We start from the raw sequence: 22,706 nt of genomic DNA, 5'->3' as shown, positions 1-22,706 counted from the left end.
TTTAAGAGATGGCCAGGCACAATGGTTCTCACCCGTAATCCCAGCTACTTGAGAGGCCAAGGTGGGAGGATTGCTTGAGGCCAGGAGTTTGAGACCAGCATGGGCAACATTGGGAGACTCTTGTCTCTATAAAAAATTTTTTCTTAAAATTATCCAGCTGTGGTGGCATGTGCCTATAGGCCCAGCTACTCCAGAGGCCAGCCTGGGCAACAGGGGGAGACCCTCATCTCTAAAAACAAACACAAACTTAAGAGATGAAACTTTTAAAGCTGACCCTGGGTTGCTCCTTTCCAAATGTTCCAAGATAGGAATATTTTAGGGGCTACAAAACACCATCAATTTTCTTTTTTTTTTTTTTTTTTTTTTTGAGACGGAGTCTCGCTCTGTCGCCCAGGCTGGAGTGCAGTGGCGCTATCTCGGCTCACTGCAAGCTCCGCCTCCCGGGTTTACGCCATTCTCCTGCCTCAGCCTCCCGAGTAGCTGGGACTACAGGCGCCCGCCACCTCGCCCGGCTAATTTTTTTTTTGTATTTTTAGTAGAGACGGGGTTTCATTGTGTTAGCCAGGATGGTCTCGATCTCCTGACCTCGTGATCCGCCCGTCTCGGCCTCCCAAAGTGCTGGGATTACAGGCTTGAGCCACCGCGCCCGGCAACACCATCAATTTTCTTTTTCTTTTTTTTTTTTTTGAGACGGATCTCACTCTGTTGCCCAGGCTAGAGTGCAGTGGCACAATCTCAACTCACTGCAACCTCCGCCTCCTGGGTTCAAGCAATTCTCCTGCCTCAGCCTCCCGAGTATCTGGGATTACAGGTACACATCACCATCTCTGGCTAATTTTTCTATTTTTAGTAGAAACGGGGTTTCGACATGTTGGCCAGGCTGGTCTCGAACTCCTGACCTCAGGTGATATGCCCACCTCGGTCTCCCAAAGTGCTGGGATTACAGATGTGAGCCACTGCGCCTGGCCAAAACACCATCAATTTTCTTGTGTTCTTACTTCAAAAACAAAATAATGTAAACAGTGAGACTCTACACTGTTCACCATAAAACTTAGTGTTGCTGTTGTTCAATGTAAAAAATAAAATAAAAAAAAATTTAAACTCCCGCTGTTTTCATCTTGAATTGACCCTCAAGCACAAATTCTAGTTGCAAGTAATAGAAACAGAATCTAAAGTAGTTTCAGGAGAGACTGATTTAATGACTTCTGTAATCAAATTACAGACCAGTGGGAGTGGGTATCTGGATCCACGGTCAACTGGATTCAGAAACTCCAGTTCTGCTCAGCCAGAATTCTGTTCCAGGTTCTCTGCAAATCGGCTTCATTCTCTCAGGCCAGCTTCTCCACAGGGAAGGGAAAATGAACAAAGGCAGCTCTGAGCTGACGTCCTTACTATTTGAAACCCAAAAGGTGGAAATATTGTAGAGAGAGGGAGTACACTTTTTTCTACCAGTTAGAAAAATCCTAGTAAAGAATTTCCGTTCCTGAGCCTATCCAGGGTCTGTTCTCAGAAGAAAGGAGGGCTGGGTTTCAGGTAGGCCCAAATCATATCTACCAACAGGTCATGCTCTGTGGGTTTTAATGATCTTTAGAGTCCTCCAGGTTGGAAGCTCTTCTCTGTAGTCTATAGTTTTTTTGGTAGCAGTGATGGTAACCATAATTGCTTACTATGTGCCAGACACTATTTTAATTGCTTTGCATATTAAATGCATATGCATAAATACATATTATCTCATTTAATCCCCTCAACAACCCCCTAAGGGAGTTCATTCTTCCGGTTTTACAAATTTGGAAACTAAGACACAAAGTAGTTAAGTAGTTGACACGCTTGCCAAGTGGGCCCGACTTCATCTGTGAACTGAACCCAGGCAGCCTAGCCAGAAATCACAGGACCCAATCATATCACAGCTGCCTATCTGAGAGAGCTACATACTAGACTATAAAAGATTTGTCACAAACGCCTGTGTGCTGGCAATGCGCAAAGGTGTGACCAATAATGGTGTGGTTTTCCATCTGTGAGCGTGGGTTGGGGACTGGGTGAGAGGTCTCCCAGATTCCTGCCATGCTTGCTACCTGTGCTGGGAAAGCCGGCTTTGATCTGCCCCCTGGAGCCACCGGGCACAGCACTATCTGTTTATCTAGCTCTCCGCCAGGCACCTTGCCTCAGACTCTCCCGCTGCTGCATTTTTACTTCTCATCAAATCTGCATCCAGTGACCCGAATCCTGCATCAGTAATCAGAAAAATCATGTTTTGATTTTTTGTTTTGTTTCGTGTTCCTAGTCTAGACTCTGTTTCTAACAGAATACAAATAGCAACATGTTTGTTGATTGTCTGGGTTTTAGAGGACTTAAACTCAATTTAACAAATATGTAGTGAGTTTCTACTCTGAGCCTTACTGTGTGGCCAAGGGTTATAGCAACAAATGAGAAGCAGATTCTGCCCTTAATGAAAAAACTACATTTTTAAAAAAGGACTTATCTCTAAACTCTCTGTTCTGGATTAAGCAAAAGCTTTCTTGATGGTCTGGGTCCCTTCAGGTTCTTGATGACTTCAATACTTTCAAAGAGCTGCAGCCAGTCTAGTGGCTGTAGAATGCTGCTTTCATCGACAGCGGGAATGTCTTTCCTCCCACCCTAGGACTAACTCAGACCTTTAAATCAGGCCTTCTCCCTTACCTTGGGGTGATCCAACCCAAGTGAATTGATTTGCTCCCTGCATTATTAACCTGTGGGAATTAAGCTTGTCTATTGTTGTCTCCCGGTCCACACCCCTTCTTTTTAATTGACCTTCATCCAGAGGTCTTGGTAGGCGTAGGCAGCCATATTTTAATCATATGATTTTCTTCTTGGCCACAGCTGATTGGTTCTGAATGATCACCTGACCCAGCCCAAAGGCTGAACTGAGCCAATCAGCTTCTTTGTCCTTGAGAGTCTGACTTAAATAGTTCAGAGAGTGAATGCCGAAGGTTGGCCGTGGAGCAGGAGAGTGTTGTGGCATTCAGGTGTCAAGCTTGCACCTGGTAAAATCCTAATAAGAGAAGGAAGCCAGAGAATGAAGTCTAAAGAACAGAAGTAAAAAGCCATCCATGAGGCATGATCGCAAGAAAGGAAAGGAGAGAGGGAGGAGGGTAGGTGCCCAGTTTTCCAGGTCTCTTGAATCCAAGTCTTAGCCTTGGGTGTCTGGTTCACCTTTCAGTAAACTCCCAATTTATTTGAGCAAGTTTGGTATGGCCTCGGTTTCATGCAACTTAATTAGAACATCAACATATTTTGTCCATACTATGATTATCACAGTTATTACAATAAAAGATAGATATTCTGCCAATCCCCAACAGATGGTCATGTCTTTTTGTTCATCTTTCTTTCTCCACTACTTTCCCTTGCCTGTGTGCCTAGAGCGTGGCCTGTGCTCAGTAAAAGCTTGATGAAAGAATGAAGGAATGTTCATCTCTAAATTTCTCTGCCTGGCTTTCCAGCCTTCCCCCATCTGGCCCCGTATCTAACCTCATTACCCACTCACTACTACTCACTCCACACCCTCCACTGTGGTTAAACCAGTCTCGCCAAGGCATCCGGCTCATTTCTCTGGGCCTTTCCTCCTGCTGGAATGCCCTCCTCCCTCTTCTTCACCTACTTATCCTTCTTATATCAGCCCTCTCCTCCTTCATTCATTCTTCAGACATCTACTGAATGCCCACTATGTGTCAGACATTATGCTAAGTGCTGAGCCACAGTGGGGAACGAAACAGATGTGCTTTCTGTAGCCATGTTGCTTATTGTAAAAGGGGAAAGATGTATTCGTTTTGAAGAGAAACCAGAGTATATGTTGCTTATTGTCTTACAAACATTCTCCGTGAAGCTTCCTCCAAGAGCTGCACCACCCTCCACCATCTCGCGCTCATCTTCCTCCTCTCTTACCTTATTTAATGCTTAGTAACTCACACCACTGTTAACAATTTCTCTTGAGTTTGTTTTGCCCACCAAGCCTCCTCCTATTAACTGGATTTTATGTGTCTTTGGGGCTGAAGCCTGAGTCTTGTACTTTTTCTATTTATACTTATGTGGCTCAGCAACAGGGACACAGTGGGCACCTAAAAAATAACTCTTCACTGCCTGCCTGCTTGATCAAAAATGTCTCCTGCCCTCCTTGCCTGGTAAATGGAAGGACAGAGAAGTATTTGTCTGTCTTTGCAATCCCAGGAATAAACATCAGCCTGGGTTTCAGCTGATCCCCATAACCCTGGCCATAAAGCATCATCTAAAGCCAGGGTAGAGATGAACAAATAGAGGTTGTATTTGTTCTGTTTAGTCCCGGGTACTCTGGGGAAGGCTTCACAGACCTCCTCGCCACAAACCCATGCTAACAAACAAGAAGCCAGTTCTCTGGCAGTCTCCTGTACAGTGCCCGTTTACCTGGGAGTCAGCTCCCTTGTCTCCAGCCCTTCTGAAAGACACCTTTCAGCTCTGTGTCTTTACTGGGTGGAAGGGAAAGAAAAAATAGGGGCACTAGATTTCATTCTCTCCCCAGACGTAAGCAAAGGCAGTCCATCCCAGACCGAGCTCAGCAAAACCTCACCACAGAGTTTCTCTGCATAAAGAAAGTACCTTTTTGAAACACAAAGTCAGTCTTTCAACTCAGGAAGGGAAAAAAAATAATCCACCAACCAACCCCAAACCTGCACTTGGCCAAAATCCTGAGGTTGGTGGCAGGATTGAAGTGAATCACTTCTCTTTACTCTGATTGCATCAGCGACAGGCAGCTACTTGGTCCCCAGAAGAGGCCTCATGCCATGTTTGTGCCTAATTCTGATTCCTTTTTTTCTTGTAAGCAAAGCCATCTTAACTAATGCGAGACGGGAATTGGATCCAACCCAGGCAGCCGAGTCCAGAAACTGATAGTTCTGAGACAGAAACTGTTACACCCATTAGGGGCTGATCCTCTTAAGTCTAAACTAGCTCCATCCCTCTGTTCCCTGTTTGAGAGGTTCCATGATACCTTTGACATGAAGTCTTAGCTCGTAAATATCCTAAGTTCTACGCAGTGATAACTACAACTTTTTGAGTGAAGCCTTCCTAAGTTCCCTGCCTTTGCCTAGGTACAATATATATTATGTATATAGTATTTCACTGAATCCTTTAAGAAAACAAACACCCCATGAGGTAGGTGCTCTGATTATATCCATTTTATAGATATGGAAACTGAGGCCCAGAGAAGTTAGGTGGCTTGTGCATAGCTGAGCCGGGACTTGGACCCAGACTGCTGACTACAAAGCCCATACTCTTTTTTTTTGAGGCGGAGTTTCACTCTTGTGGCCCAGGCTGGAGTGCAATGGCACAATCTCGGCTCACCGCAACCTCCACCTCCCGGGTTCAAGCGATTCTCCTGCCTCAGCCGCCCAAGTAGCTGGGATTCCAGGCATGCGCCACCATGCCCGGCTAATTTTGTATTTTTAGTAGAGACAGGGTTTCTCCATGTTGGTCAGGCTGGTCTCAAACTCCTGACCTCAGGTGATCTGCCCGCCTTGGCTTCCCAAAGTGCTGGGATTACAGGTGTGAGCCACCAACTCCAAAAGCCCACACCCTTAATCACTGTGCCAATGAGTCTCCCTTTCTTCTCAGCTTTCCAAGGACTCCCCATTCTCTAAAGACTGAAGGAAAGTCTACCCCCTTCCAGATATCTGCAGCCAACTCTGAGCTCTCCCTTAACTGACTGACTTCCTCTAATCTGTTAACAACTCGCGGGGCATTTTGAAATCATCATTCATTTGTGCAGTAATTATTGAGCATCTATGTATGCCAGACACTCTTCTAGGAGACCCAGGTGTGAACAGAACAGACAAAAGTCCTTGCCCTCATGGACTTTACATTCTATGGAAGCAGACAAACACACAAAAATACAAATATGCTTTGGGAGGCTGAGGCGGGTAGATCGCTTGAGCCCAGGAGTTAGAGACCAGCCTGGGCAACAGGGTAAAACCCCATCTCTACAAAAAATATAAAAATTAGCCTGGAGTGGTGCTGTGTCCGTGTAGTGCCAGCTACTCTGGAGGCTGAAGCCAGAGAATGGCTTAAGCATCAGGAGTTGAAGCTGCAGTGAGCTGTGATGGTGCCACTGCATTCCAGCCTGGGCAGCAGAGTGAGACCCCATCTCAAAAAAAAAAAAAAAAAGAATATAAATACATAAAAAATTTATATTAAGGCCAGGCATGTAGCTCACGCTTGTAATCCCGGCACTTTGGGAGGTCAAGGCAGTGGATCACCTGAGGTCAGGAGTTCAAGACCAGCCTGGCCAACATGGTGAAACCCTGTCTCTACTAAAATTACAAAATTAGCTGGGTGTGGTGGCACACACCTGCTGTCCCAGCTACTTGGGAGGCCGAGGCAGGAGAATTGCTTGAACCTGGGAGTAGGAGGTTGTAGTGAGCAGAGATCATGCCACTGCACTCCAGCCTAGGCAACAGAGCGAGACTCCATCGCAAAAAACAAACAAACAAAAAAAAGTGTATTAGATAGCAATAAGTGCTAAACTGGGAAATAAGACAGAGAAAGGAGATAGGGAATGTGTGATAGGGAAGTTAGAATTGTACACAGAGTGGCCAGGGCAGGCCTTCCTGGGAACGTGACACCAGACTTCAGAGCTAAGGAGAATACTGAGGCATGGAGAGGGAAGGGCATTTGAAATGGAGGGAAGGGAAACTGCAAGGGCATGGAGGCCGAAGAGTGCCTGCTGCATTCAAGGAACAACAAGGGGACCAGTGTGACAGGAGTAGGACAAGTGAAGACAAGGACAGTTAGGAATGCAGTGAGAGAGGCGAGAAGAGGAGACCAGCCTCTGTGGAGGCCCTCAGAGCCTGGTGAGGGTGTTGGTGTTTATTCCGAGTGGAATGGGGAGCTCAAAGAGGATTCTGAGTAGACTTGTGTGAATGGGAAAGTTCGATGCCTTTCCTCACCTATTATAAAGGTCACCACCAACACTCCTATAACAAAAGATAGGTCAACAAGAGAAAAATATAACACGTTTATTTATTTATTTGAGACAGAGTTTCGTTCTTGTCCCCCAGGCTGGAGTGCAATGGCGCAATCTCGGCTCACTGTAACCTCTGCCTCCCGGGTTCAAGAGATTCTCCTGCCTCAGCCTCCTGAGTGGCTGGGATTACAGGCATGCACCACCACGCCCGGCTAATTTTTGTTTTTTCAGTAGAGACGGGGTTTCACCAGGTTGGCCAGGCTTGTCTTGAACTTCTGACCTCAAATGATCTGCCCGCCTCAGCCTCCCAAAGTGCAAGGATTACAGGCATGAGCCACTGCACCTGGCCCTTACACATTTAATCAAAGTTTTATGTGACACAGGGAACTTTGGAAATGAAGACCCAAACACCCAGGGAAAACCGTCCATTTTCCTGCTTAGATTCAAGGAAGAATGGGCGGCTGCGTAGAGATGTCAATGGGGGTATGATCTAGTGGAAATAGACTGAGGCGGAAACCTAGCAAGGCCTGTCTGTGCCAATTCTTCTTGGCCTCTCTGTGTAGCATTTCTTCCTCTCGGATGTAGGGCAGGACCTTTCTAGAAAGAGGGCCTTATGACTTGCTATCAGATGAGGGGGGTCAGAGAATTTCTTAATGGCCAGCTCCTCCACAGAAAGGTGGGTGAAGGTTAGAGTGCGTGATAGTTCTAGGTTTTATGGCTTGCTTTGGGGAGAGGGGTTCTACATTTTTGGGTGTTTTGTTTTTGTTTTTTGAGATAGAGTCTCGTTCTGTTGCCCAGGCTGGAGTGCGGTGGCACAATCTTGGCTCACTGCAACCTCTGCCTCCCAGTTCAAGCCATTCTCCTGCCTCAGCCTCCCGAGTAGCTGGGATTACAGGCATGTGCCACTATGCCCGGCTAATTTTCATATTTTTAGTAGAGACGGGGTTTCACCATATTGGTCAGGCTGGTCTCAAACTCCTGACCTCAGGAGATCCGCCCACCTCGGCCTCCCAAGTGCTGGGATTACAGGCGTGAGCCACCTTGCCCCACCCAGGTTTCTAGTTTTTATGATGTGCCTTGGATAAAGAGGAATTCTGGTTCCTGTGACTCACTTCGATGGAGAAAAAGGGACAGGAGATAGGAGGGCAAGAAAATGTCAGAGAGAGACTTTGCTTCTGAGGCCTTCTAATGTCCTTTAGTTCAAAGTACTAAGCCTGTCAAAGCACCATACTTTGGGGTATCATTTTCTGAGCCCTAACATTTGCATTTTAACAGTACCACTCTGGGCCGGGCATGGTGGCTCACGCCTGTAATCCCAGCACTTTGGGAGGCCGAGGCGGGTGGATCACCTGAGGTCAGGAGTTTGAGACCAGCCTGGCCAACATGGGAAACACTGTCTCTATTAAAAATATGAAAATTAGCCGTGTGTGGTGGCAGGTGCCTGTAATCCCAGCTATTTGGGAGGCTAAGGCAGGAGAATCGCTTGAACCCAGGAGGCGGAGGTTGCAGTGAGCTGAGATCGCGCCATTGCACTCCAGCCTGGGCGACAGAGCACGACTCCACCTCAAAACAAAACAAAACAAAACAAGCAAAAAACCAGTACGACTCTGGCCATTGTGTTGAGAGCAGGCTGAGGAAGCACAAGGCAGGGATGCTGTGAATAATGGTGGAGGCTGATGGTGGCTTGGATGGAGGGAGTGAAGGTGGCGAGAGTAGTTGGATTCTGCGTTTTGAAGTTAAGTCAACAAAATTTCCTGACAGTTTGGAGGTGGGAGGTGAGAGAAAGGGAGGAGTTAGGAATGACACCCAGGTTTTTGGCCTGAGCGTCAGGAAGAATGGAGTTGCCATTTACTGAGATAACCGTGGGAGGAATGGGTTTGGAGGAGGGATCAGGAGCTCAGCGTTGGACATGATGCATTTGAGATGCCTACTAGGGACCTAGGTGGAGATGAGTAGGTGGTTCAATAAGCAGTTCTGAAGTTTAGGGGAGAGATCTGGCTGGAAACACCAATGCGGAAGTTATAAGGGTATAGATGGCATTTTTTTTTAAAGTCACAAGAGTGGGTGAAGTCGTCAAGGAAGTGAAAGTAGCTTAAGAAGAGAGGTCTAAGGATCATGCCCTGGGGCACTCCAACATTTAGTGGTCAAAGAGATGAGGAGGAACCAGCAGGAGCAGACCAAATATATACATATATATACATATTTTTAGTATATATGTATATGTATATATAAAATATACAAATATATACATACCATATATATATATATTAAAAAAATAAGGAGGTAAGAAGAAACTTACTTGAAGAACATTTCAAGAAAGCGGGAACGGTTGACTGTGTCAAGTGCTTCTCATTGGTCACGTAACAAGAGGACTGACACTTAACCCATCAGCTGAAAATAAGAAATGCTTAATTAAATAGTTCTCTTGCTTAGTTTAGATGTGGATTCCTCTAGACTTCTTGGCCAATTGCAAGACTGGGCAGGGCAGGGATTTTGTCCTTGAGCTCTGTATCCTACTCTCATCTCACCACCATATTTCTGTTCCTTCCTCCCCTATCCTCTTACCCTCATTTCCCCATACACCTCCATCCAGGCTTTGCTGAGGTCTGAGGATTGGCTTACCAGCCAAGGGACCCTCAAGCCTGAGCTGAAGCACTAGAACAATCTCTTAGGCAAGTCACTGCTTCCGAGATTTGGCAAAGGAAGTGAGCCGCAACCACCACTTTCAAGCAAAGAAGATGGAAGGGATAACTCAGGGTGGTAGAAGGGAAATATGCTGGCATCTCTGTAAAGGGAAGACAAATTTTGCTTTAAAAAAAAAAAAAATGCCCATGGCAATGTTTGTGGTTGTAAGGAAGCAAAGGAATTTCTCCTGGGCTGCATGGCCCCATGGTTTAGGTCATTAATAAGTTTTTTCTAGTTGGATTCATCCTGCAGCCTAGACAAGGGTAGAGGTTGAGAACTGAATTCCTCTGCACTGAGTTTTTCCCTGGCAGGTGAAGGAGACAGGCGTGTCAGAGCCTGGGAACCAGGAGAAGGGAGATGGGAGCAAGATGGCTGGCAAAGAATTCCCAGGGGTGGGGCTGGGCTGAGGAACCTGTTTTAGGAGGGGTGAGGGCTAACATTAATTTTTGAAAAACTTTTCACTGGAGCATATAATAGATAATAGGAAGAAGTACGTGCCATTCAATTAATTTTCACAAACTGTGCAGACCCTTATAACCAGCACTCAAGTCAAGCAACAGAACCTTACTCAAGGACACCCAGGAGCCCCGCCATGTCCTCTTCTAGCCATGATTCTGCCCAAGGGCAATCACTAGCCTGACTTTGAATGGTATGAACTTGTTTTGCCTGTTTCTACACCTTATATGAATGAGTTATATTTTATGTCACTTAACATTTTTCACTTAAGATTATATTTGTGAGATTCATTCATGCTGTTGCATATACTCATAGATCTTTCATTCTGATTATTGCATACTCTTCCATTACATGATTATATCACAATGTATCTCTTCTATTGTTGATGGACATATAAGTGCTTTCCACTTGGGGGCCATTACAAATGGTGCTGCTATAAACGTATTTAGACATGTCTAATACTCAATTTCCCCCCAAGAGTTTACTTTGAAATTTTTCAAACATATAGAAATGTTGAAATAATTGTACAGTCAATAACTATTATGAACCAACCACTCATTCTAAATTAAAATTTTATATTTGCTTTATCACTTATCTATCCTATATCCATTTATCAATTCATCTTTTTTTTTTTTTTTGAGATAGAGTCTCCCTCTGTCACCCAAGCTAGAGTGCAGTGGCTCCATCTCAGCTCACTGCAACCTCTGACTCCCAGGTTCAAGCCGGCCTCCCACCTCTACCTCCCAAGTAGCTGGGATTATAGGTGCATGCCACCACATCTGGCTAATTTTTGATGTTTTGTAGAGATGGAGTCTCACTATGTTGCCCACGCTGATCTCAAACCTGTGAGCTCAAGCAATCCAGCCACCTCAGTCTCCCAAAGTGCTAGGTATACAGGTGTAAGCCACCATGCCTGGCCAATTCATCTTTTTTTTTTTTTTTAAAGCATTTTTAAAATGCATGTGTTGGCCGGGCGCAGTGGTTTATGCCTTAATCTTGGCAGTTTGGGAGGCTGAGGTGGGCAGATTACTTGATGTCAGGAGTTTGAGACCAGCCTGGCCAACATGCTAAAACCCCATCTCTACTAAAAATATAAAAAATTAGTTAATGTGGTGGCAGGTGCGTGTAATCTCAGCTACTCGGGAGGCTGAGGCAGGAGAATCACTTGGACCCGGGAGGGGGAGGTTGCAGTGAGCCACGATCGTGCCATTGCACTCCAGCCTGGGTGACAGAGCAAGACTCTGTCTCAAAAATAAAAATGCATATGTAGAGTAAACTTCACACAGCAGTCCACTTTACCCTCACACATTTCAATATCATTCACAAAGGTTTAATATTTATTTACGAGTTTTTCTTTGAGGGAAAATTTATACAAAGTGAAATGCGTGGATGTGAACTGTGCCATTCAATGAGTTTGAGAAATGTATGTACCTATGTAACCTATAGCCCTATCAAAACATAAAACATTATCATCCAGAAAGTTCCCTCAGGCACCTACCCAATTTCTCTCACCACCATTGTGTTCTCATTTTTAAACCATAGATTAGCTTTGCCAGATTTAGAACCTCGTATAAATACTATCATACAATATGCACTTGTCAACAGCTTTCACTCAGTGCAGTTTTGAAATTCATTTATGGTGTTGCATGAATAAGTTTTTCCTCTTTAGTGCTGAGTAATATTCTCTTGTATGAATACACCACAATTTCCTTATCCATCCCCCTGTTGACCAACATCTGGAAGGTTTCCAGTTTTTGGGCTTTGTGAAGAAAAATGCTGTGAACATTTTCAATCTAGTCTTTTTGTGGACATATGCTTTCATTACTCTTGGGTAAACATCTGGGACTGAAATCACTAGGTCATAAGTGTATGTTTCGCTCTACAAGAAACTTCCAGATCTTTATTTCAAAGTGGGTTGTATGATTTTGCACTTCCACCAATAATATAGCAAAGTACTGTTCAATATCCACACCAACATTTGGTGTTGTCAGGCTTTTTAATTTAAGCTATTGAGTGTGGAGTGATACCCCATTGTGGTTTAATTTGTATTTCCCTGATAACTAACGGTGTTGAGCACCTTTTCAAGTGTTTATTGGCCATTCATATATTTTCATTTGTTTGTTTGTTTGTTTGAGAGAATCTCACTCTGTCGCCCAGGCTGGAGTGTAACGGTGTGATCTTGGCTCACTGCAACCTCCGCCTCCCAGGTTCAAGCGAGTCTCCTGCCTCAGCCTCCCCAGTAGCTGGGATGACAGGCACGTGCCACTACACCCGGCTAATTTTTGTGTTTTTTGTAGAGACGGGGTTTCTCCATGTTGGTCTCGAATTCCCAACCTCAGGTGATCTGCCTGCCTCGGCCTCCCAAAATGTTGGGATTATAGGCATGAGCCACCGTGCCTGGCCTGTCTAGTTTCTTTATCAGTTACTGAGAAGTAAAATGTCCAACTATGATATAATAGTGGATTTTTGTATTTCTCCCTTTAATTCTGCCATTCTGTCAGTTTTTGCTTCATGTATCTTGAAACTCTATTAGGTATACATATATATGATTATTATACCTTCCAGGTGATATTATTATACAATTTCTCTTTTAATCTCTAATAATAATCTCATCCTGAAGACTACTTTGATTTAATGTAGGCACTTCAACTTTCCTATGCTTATTGTTTGCATAATATATTTTTCCCATCTATTTCCTATCAACCTCTTTTGTATGTCTCTTGTAGACAGAGTATAGTTGGATCATGCTTTTTAAAATCTGTTTGGCTATCTCTACATTTTAATTGAAGTGTCTTAGACCATTAACATTTAATGTAATTATTGTTATGGTTGAAAGCAGGTCTACCATTGTACTGTTCCTCTGTTCATTCCCCCCACCCTTTTCCTGTTCTTCTGTTGCTCCTTTCTTGCCTTCTTCTGAGTTAATTGAATATTTTTTAGAAATCTACTTTCAGCTAGGCACGGTAGCTCACACCTGTAATCCCAGCACTTTGGGAGGCCGAGGCAGGCAGATCACGAGGTCAGGAGTTCAAGACCAGCCTGGCCAGCATGGTGAAACCCCATCTCTACTAAAAATACACACACACACACACACACAAAATTAGCCAGGCATGGTGGCACATGCCTGTAGTCCCAGCTACAGCACTTTGGGAGGCTAAGGTGGGTGGATCACCTGAGATCAGGAGTTCAAGACCAGCCTGGCCAACATGATGAAAACCCATCTCTACTAAAAATACAAAAAATCAGCTGGGCGTGGTGGCGTACAGCATGCCTGTAATCCCAGCTACTCAGGAGGCCGAGGCAGAAGAGTCGCTTGAGCCTGGGAGACAGAGGTTGCAGTGAGCCGAGATTGCATCACTGCCCTCCAGCATGGGCAACAAGAGCAAAACTCTGTTTCAAAATAAACAAATAAATAAATACTACTTGCATTTATGTATTAGCTTTTATTAACATACTCTTTGCATTTTTAAGTAGTCACTATAGAAATTATAATATATATCCTAATGCTTCACAATCTACTTAGAATTAATATTGTACCACTTTAAAATGTGTATTATGGACCAGGAGCTGTGGCTTATGGCTGTAATCCCAGCACTTTGGGAAGCCAAGGCGGGCAGATCACTTGCGGTCAGGAGTTCGAGAATAGACTGGCCAACATGGTGAAACGCCATCTCTATTAAAACACAAAATTAGCTGGGCATGCTGGCGTATCCCTGTCATCCCAGCTACTCGAGAGACTGAGGCAGGAGAATCACTTGAACCCAGGAGGCAGAGGTTGCAGTGAGCTGAGATTACACCACTGCACTCCATCCTGGGCAACAGAGCGAGACCCTGTCTCAGAAAAAATAAATAGATAAATATAAAATGTGTATTATATATTATATCTACGTAAGTTATAAACCTCACAGTAAGAGGTTACAATTTTTGCTTTAAACAATCATAGGATTTTTAAAAAGTGAAGAGGAAAAATTACTTTTTTTGAGACAGAGTTTCACTTTGTTGTGCAGGCTGGGGTGCAGTGGCATGATCTTGGCTCACTGCAACCTACACCTCCCGGGTTCAAACCTCAGCCTCCTAAGTAGCTGGGATTACAGGCGCCCGCCACCACGCTCAGCTGATTTTTTTGTATTTTAGTAGAGACGGGGTTTCACCATCTTGCCCAGGCTGGCCTTGAACTCCTGAGCTTAGGCAATCCACCGGTCTCAGCCTCCCAAAGTGCTAGGATTACAGGCATGAGACACTGTGCCTGGCCAGAAAAATTACTTTTTATGTTACTCTTACACTTACTATTTCTGGTGTTCTTCATTCTGAAGATATCTCATATCATGTCCTTTTACCCTGAAACGTTTTCCCCTTTAGCATTTTTAATAATGCAGGTCTGCTGGCAATGAATTATCTTAGTTTTTGATTATCTAAAAACATCATTTTGTCCAGGTGAGGTGGTGGCTCACACTTGTAATCCCAGCACTTTTGGAGGTTGAGGCAGGTAGGATTCAGCCCAGGAGTTTGAGACCAGCCAGAGCAACATGGCAAGACCTCATCTTAACCAAAAAAAATTTTTTAAATAGACAGGCATAGTGGTGGACACTTGTAGTCCCAGCTACTTAGGAGGCTAAGGCAGGAGGATCCCTTGAACCCAGGAGTTTGAGGCTGCAGTGAGCTATGATCACACCACCGCACTCCAGCTTGGCTGACCAATCAATACGCTGTCTCGATTTTTAAAAAATTGACAAGCATTATTAAGTGCTTAATGTGTACTTTTAATTGTTTAGGTTTCCATAGGCCTTTCAGACATCTTACTTTTCAGCCAAGGAATGTGAAGACTTGGCAAGAAGATCCACTCCCCCGGCATTGGGTCTATGGAGTCTGCTTAATCCGTGATACCTCCTGGAAAAGTTGCTTACCAGCCAGATGCTGCCACATGTGCCCCATGAAGAGGTAAACAAGGCGCAACAGAGAGAGGTGACAAAAGCTTCCTCTCACCATCAGTGATGCCAGGAAAAGACAGCATTTCCTGAGACTCATGTTGCTCAGGTCACCAGAGCTGGGCATGTCTGGGGCAGGTGGTATGGGGGCTGCTTCTAGCTTTGCCTAGGAAGGATTCGTGCATATCTGTAGACCCAGGACTAGGTAAGGCACATGAAACACTTGCCTCAAGTGCAAAATTTAAGCGGGTGCCCAAAAACTCAGCAATCAAAATAATATTTTAATACCCTGTAAAAAAACAAAGTTAATGCAAAAAAATCTCTGATGAACAAAATATCAAACTTTTAAATAAGACAGACTTTGCATTTGCATGACTCACATCACTCACCACCCCCCTAATCTTAGCCCTGTTGGATCCTGCCTTTACTGAAAACGTTGATGTTTTGCTCATCATGGATTTTTTTGCATTAATTTTGATTTTTAAATATATCGCATAAAAATGGCACTTATCTTGATTAATAGTGGGGTTTGGGACATGCTAAATTTTGCAGTTGCCTCACCCTAGTCCCATTCCAGAACATCATTATGTACCTCTTTACAATCTTCCTTGCTACACCCCCATCCCCACCAAAAGAAATCCCCCCAGCCTACTTTGATGATAGCAAAGCATTTTTTTCATACATAAAAATAAAACATTGACTGGTGACACTAATGACAGCCAAGTGAGGGGTTTGGGTAAGTTCTTGGCATAGTTCACTTAGCAGTTTTATAAATAGGAGTTCTAACAGACTTCTGGATCCCAGAGTAAAAAAAATTCACCAATTAAAATGATCCTAAATTTCCTCATCTCGACATAAGAGACTAAGAGCAAGATTAAGAAATACAAGGAATCTGAGTACTTTTACTGTTTGTTATAATGCACATTAATGTATTTGTTATTAATTTGGGGCTGCAAGTGGATGGAATAATGAAATCTCAGATCTTATATTTTGTGGCAGGAGATGGCCAGCATGGCGCCATTCATAAGATATTTCACCCCTTTTCTTCAATCCTATTGTGTGTCTGCAGAGGCCACATGGAACAGTACTGGGGACCCCAGTTGTATTACCCATACCAACCTGAGCAAGTTACTCATTATCTATCGGTCTCACTTTCCTCATCTGCAAAATGGGACTACAATTTACCTTAACTAAAGGTTAAAACAAAATTTATAGGACAGGCATGGTGGTTCACTCCTGGAATCTCATTACTTTGGGAGCCTGAGGCAGTAGAATTGCTTGAGGCCAGGAGCTCAAGAACAGCCTGGGCAACATAGGGAAAATTTGTCTCTACAAAAAATACAAAAATCAGCTGGATATGGTGACACATACTTGTAGTCCCTGCTACTTGGGAGGCTGAGGCAGGAGGATCACCTGAGCCCAGGAGTTAGGGGCTGCAGTGAGCTGATTATCCCTTTGCACTCCAGCCTGGGTCACAGATCAAGACCCTGTGTCTAAAACAAAAACAAGGCCGGGCACGGTGGCTCAAGCCTGTAATCCCAGCACTATGGGAGGCCGAGACGGGAGGATCACGAGGTCAGGAGATCGAGACCATCCTGGCTAACACGGTGAAACCCCGTCTCTACTAAAAAATACAAAAAACTAGCTGGGCGAGGTGGCAGGCGCCTGTAGTCCCAGCTACTCGGGAGGCTGAGGCAGGAAAATGGCGTGAATCCGGGAGGCGGAGCTTGCAGTGAGCTGAGATCCGGCCACTGCACTCCAGCCTGGGCGACAGAGCGAGACTCCGTCTCAAAACAAAACAAAACAAAACAAAAAACAAGTCTTCATGGTTCTCTCCTTTATTTATGCTAAATAGTTACAGGCTATCTCGATTATCCTTGGTCTCTAAAATTATAAAAGTTAATTCTGAAAAATAAAACATTATTATTTAGACATATGATCTCATTCTCACTCTCAGGCTGGAGTACAGTGGCTCAATCGCAGCTCAGCTCACTGCAGCCTTGACTTTCCAGGCTCAAGCAATACTCCCACCTCAGCCTCCTGAGTAGCTGGAACCAAGGGCATGCATCACCACACCTGGCTAATTGTTGTACTTTTTTTTTTTTGAGATGCAGTCTTGCTCTGTTGCCCAGGCTGGCGTACAGTGGCACTATCTCGGCTCACTGCAACCTCCGCTTGAGGTTCAAGCTTGAACCTAGTTTCAAGCGATTCTCCTGCCTCAGTCTCCTGAGTAGCTAGCTAGGACTACAGGCACGCACTACCACGCCCGGCTAATTTTTGTATTTTTAGTAGAGACAGGGTTTCACCCTGTTGGCCAGGCTGGTCTCGAACTCCTGACGTCAGGTGATCCACCCGCCTCAGCCTCCCAAAGTGCTGGGATTACAGGCGTGAGTCACCACACTCAGCCAATTTTTGTATTTTTTTGTGGAGACGGGGTTTCACCATGTTGCCAGTCTGGTCTTGAACTCAAGCTCAAGTGATCCGCCCACTTCAGCCTCCCAAAGTGCTGAGATTACAGGCATGAGCCACCATGCCTGGCCGCCTTTTTTCCCCCCTGGGCTAGAGTACAGTGGCGTGATCACAGCTCACTGCCACCTCAACCTCCCAGACTCAAGCAATCCTTCTCTCTCAGCCTCCCAAGTAGCTGGGACTACAGGCACCACATCTGACTAATTTTTGTATTTTTTGTAGAGATGGGATCTCACTGTGTTGCTCAGACTGGTCTCCTGGAGTCACTGCACCTGGCCCCGCATCTCCTTTATTCATTCATCAGCTGATGGACATTTGGGTTGTTTTCATTTTTTGGCTATTATGAATAATGTTGCTATGAACATTCAGGTACAAGTTTTGGTGTGGACAATTTCTTTTTTTTTTTTTTTTGGAGATGGAGTCTCACTCTGTCACCCAGGCAAGAGTGCAGTAGCACAATCTTGGCTCAATGCAACCTCTGCCTCCCGGGTTCAAGCGATTCTCCTGCCTCAACTTCCCAAGTAGCTGGGATTACAGGTGCACACCACCACGCCCAGCTAATTTTTGTATTTTAGTAGAGATAGGGTTTCACCATGTTGGTCAGGCTGGTCTGGAACTCCTGACCTCGTGATCCGCCTGCCCTTGGCCTCCCAAAGTGCTGGGATTACAGGCGTGAGCCGTTGCACCTGGCTGACAAGTTTTCATTTCTCTTGGGCATATGCCTAGGAGTTAAATTTCTGGGTCATGTGCCTCTTTATACTTTTCTTTTTTTTTTTTTCTTTTTCTTTTTGAGACAGAATCTCGCTCTGTCTTCCAGGCTGGAGTGCAGTGGCACGATCTTGGCTCACTGTAACCTCCACCTCCCAGGTTCAAGTGATTCTCCTGTCTCGGCCTCCCGAGTAACTGAGATTACAGGCATGGACCACCACATGTGGCTAATGTTTGTATTTTTAGTAGAGATGGGGTTTCACCATGTTGGCCAGGCTGGCCTCGAACTCCTGACCTCAAGCAATCTGCCTGCCTCAGCCTCCCAAAGTGCTGGGATTATTGACATGAGTCACCATGCCCGACCTCTCTTTATACTTTTCAAGAGAATCATATTAATTACCTACTGCTGTGTAGAAAATTGCTCCAAAACTTTATGGCTTAAGATAACAATAATAATAATAATAATAATAATAATAATAATAATAATAATAATATTTTTTTGAGATGGAGTTTCACTCTTATTGCCCAGGCTGGAGTGCAGTGGTGCAATCTCGGCTCACTGCAATCTCTGCCTTCCGGGTTCAAGCAATTTTCCTGCCTCAGCCTCCTGAGTAGCTGGGATTACAGGCGCCTGCCACCATGCCCATCTAATTTTGTATTTTTAGTAGAGATGGGGTTTCTCCATGTTGGTCAGACTGGTCTCAAACTCCTGACCTCAGGTGATCCACCTGCCTTGGTCTCCCAAAGTGCTGGGATTACAGGAGTGAGCCACCATGCCTGGCAGATAACAATAATTATTATCACTCACAGTTTCTGAGGGTCAGTTGTTTGAAGCCCTCCAGGTTGCTCGTGAGGCTGCAGTTAGATGCTGGTCAAGGTGGCAAGGATCCAAAGGCTTGGCCTGGAGCTAGAGGATCCACATCGAAGGTGGTTCACTCACATAGCTGGCACGTTGGTGCCGGCTATTGGCTGGGTGCCTCAGGTCCTGTCCACATAGACACCTGAGTATGCTCAAAGAACGTGGCTTCCTCCAAAACAAGCTGGCCAAGAGACGAGAGTGGAAGTTGCATTATCTTTTATGACTAAGTAGCAGATGTCACACCCAGTCACTGTCACCCTATTGTATTGTTCATGTATGCCAGCCCTGATTCACAGGAAAGGGACTACAGGAAGAGGTGGATACCAGGGGTGGTAGGGATCAGCAGGGACCATCTTGGTGTCCCATCCAAGTGTTAAACTGGCCCAACCTTGCTTAGCTTCCAAGAAAAGATGAGATCAGGCCAGGCGCAGTGGCTCACACCTGTAATCCCAGCACTTTGGGAGGCTGAGGCAGGCAGATCATGAGGTCAGGAGATTGAGACCTCCTGGTTAACACAGTGAAACCCCATCTCTACTAAAAAAACAAAAAATTAGCTGGGTGTGGTGGCAGGCACCTGTTGTCCCAGCTACTTTAGGCTGAGGCAGGAGAATCACTCAAATCAGGGAGGTGGAGGTTGCAGTGAGCCGAGATTGCACCACTGCACTCCTGGGTGACAGAGTGAGACTCCGTCTCAAAAAAAAAAGAAAGAAAAGAAAAGATGAGATCAGATCAGATGCGTTCAGGGTGCTATGGCCGTAGACAGGGATCATCCTGAAGCCTGGCTGATTTCAAATAGGTTGATTTCAAGGCTCTGTTCTCTTATTCCTGAGGAGATAATCCAATGTATGCACCCCAGACTGGAGATCAAAAATTATATGTCTGCTGAGCGCCTGTAATCCCAGCTCTTTGGGAGGTCGAGGCAGAAGGATCACTTGAGCCCAGGAGTTCAAGACCAGTCGGGAAACATAGAGACTCCATCTCTATTTTTTTAAAATAAAAATAAAGAATTTTTTTAATCATGTCTCAAAACTGGCCAACTGGCCTGACAGCAGGATCTGTCAGGATCTGTGGTTTACTTCCTCTTCTTGGTGAATTGAACAGCATGCAGTGGAAAGTCCTAACTCTCCTGCTGGGGAATTTGAGGAGAAAGAGAACCTTAGTGCACTACGTAATAGAAATAAGATAATGAAGTCTGAGTCTGCATTTTGCCCTTGGGCTGACACAGCCTGAAAGAGCCAGCCCTTTGTCTCTCTATCTACAGCAGCAAAACCTTCCTGGAATGTCATTTGAGTTATTCCACCCAGTGGTCCAATCCACTTTCTCTCCTGGCACATCAGCAAGTTACTTATTAAGCATCTACTGTGTACCCAAGAGCAAATCCCAGGATCGTTTGAGACTAGTGTAGATGGATAAGCCAGAACTGCCCAGGCATGACCAAAATAGATGTTGTCAAACCCACCTGTCCAGAGGCTTCAAAGGCAAGGAACTGAAAAATATTTCTTTCCTTTTTTTTTTTTACCCCCCCAAGTTAGCATTTAGAGAAGTCACGGCCACGAGAATGCTTTCAGATTTATTTTCATTTAGAAAACTCCCAAGGACATGAGAGACAAAGAAAGATTGAGCAACACTTCTACATGAAAGAAGAGTAATAGCACCTGTGACAACAACAACATGTAACGCGCATCCTGATTGGAGCCTGGACTGGGAGAAAATAGCTGTAAGATACATGATTGGAAATTGGTGAAATTTGGCATATGAATTGTAGATTAGATAACAGTATTCAGTATTAGATAACAGGATCAAGGTTAACTTTCCTACATTTTCTTTTTCTTTTTCTTTTTTTTTGAGATGGAATCTTGCTCTTGTCGTGAAGCTGGAGTGCAATGGTACAATCTCGGCTCACTGCAACCTCTGCCTCCCGGGTTCAAGTGATTCTGCTGCCTTAGCCTCCTGAGTAGCTGGGATTACAGGTGCCCGCCACCATGTGTGGCTAATTTATTTTTAGTCAAGACAGGGTTTCACCATGTTGGCCAGGCTGGTCTCGAACTCCTGACCTTGTGATCCACCTGCCTTCAGCCTCCCAAAGTGCTGAGATTATAGGCGTGAGCCACCGCGCCCAGCCTAACTTTCCTACATTTTCTAATTATATTTTGGTCATATAATAAAACAGATTTGTTCTTAGGAAATACACACTAAAAGATTAAGGGGTAAATGTGTCCACAACTTAACTGTCGTCAAGTTGTTCAGGAAAAAAGTATACACACACACACACACACACACACGTTTATGGAGAAAGGAAGAGAAAGAGGTAATCCTAGCACTTTGGGAGGCCGAGGTGGGTGGATTGCTTGAGGCCAGGAGTTCGAGACCAGCCTGGCCAACTTGGTGAAACCCTGTCTCTACTAAAAATACAAAAATTAGCTAGGCGTGGTGGCGCATGCCTGTAATCCCAGCTACTCAGGAGGCTGAGCCAGGAGAATCGCTCGAACCTAGTAGGTAAAAGTTGTGGTGGGCCGAGATTGCGCCCCTACACTCCAGCCTAGGTGACAAAGTGAAACTCCATCTCAAGGAAAAAAAAAAAAAAAAAAAGGAAGAGAGAGAACAAATGCAACAGGATGTTATTAACGCATCTGAGTGAAAGGTATACAGGAATTCCTTATAGTATTCTGTTTGCTGCTTTTGTGTAAATTTGAAATTTTTCAAAATAAAAAGTTTTTAAAAAAATGAAAGGAGGCCAGGCGCAGTGGCTCACACCTGTAATCTCAGCACTTTTGGAGGCAGAGGTGGAAGGATCGCTTGAGGCCAGGAATTTGAGACCAGCCTGGGCAATATAGCAAGACAATCTCCATTTAATTTAATAAAAAAATTAAGAAATAAAAGGGAACTGCTGAGGGTCTTCTGTCAAGGACAGGACAGGAGAGGTCGTGGTGTCATCATTGCTTCATGGAATGTGGAATGGTAAGTAGAGGTCGAGGTCAGATGGTTCCCGGCATGGCCATGCTGCCGCTGTGTCTTGGGAGCTGGAGGTGACCAGTGTCTGAGTTGACAGCATCTCCTGGCAGCTGTTAGGAACCCCAGCACTACCAAAACTTTACATTGTCCTTGTGACCCCAGGGTCAGCCCCTCAGTCAGTCTCTACTTGTTTCACTCCTACCTCTGATCTGGGGACATCTCAGTGGCTCCCCGCGATGTCTCAGGCTAGGCCGTCTTGCTCTTTGACTACATCTTTCTGTGGAGTTGGGCCCTGGGCCAAAAGGCAGAAATCTCTCCTTTTCCCTCCAGATGAGAAGCAGCCTGGCCAGAACACCATGGCACAAACCCCCAAGTTACCAAGAACATCTCAGAGCTGTGGAATTAACCAAATATCTTTGTGTGAGTTAGAAAACCCCTCCCCATGATGCCACAGCATCAGAGGTTTGGGCACCCACCCTGATTCCTAGTCCAGCGGATGTGGAAGAGGCAGATGAGAGCTCCATGAACGTAAGAAACAGATCCTCCGGCCAAGGCCCAGAGAACACCCAAGAGCAACACACAGGCCCTTTGGCCTTCAGAACTCACAAAATATGAAGTCTATAAAACAGTTTCAATGCCAGCCAAGACTGAGTATCACCATTGTGGGAGCCAACCTGCTGCCTTC

General features: G+C 45.0%; 1 protein-coding gene across 1 annotated transcript in view; it reads right to left on the bottom strand.

The window, feature by feature from the left end:
* Window positions 1-22,706, bottom strand: part of CYB5B (cytochrome b5 type B) — a 112,961-nt gene that overhangs the window by 12,482 nt on the left and 77,773 nt on the right. The window lies entirely within an intron of this gene.

This window comes from Macaca mulatta, chromosome 20 (genome assembly GCF_049350105.2).
Source record: "Macaca mulatta isolate MMU2019108-1 chromosome 20, T2T-MMU8v2.0, whole genome shotgun sequence".
In the NCBI taxonomy this organism is placed as follows: domain Eukaryota; kingdom Metazoa; phylum Chordata; class Mammalia; order Primates; family Cercopithecidae; genus Macaca; species Macaca mulatta.
This window is presented reverse-complemented; position numbering and strand designations above follow the sequence as displayed.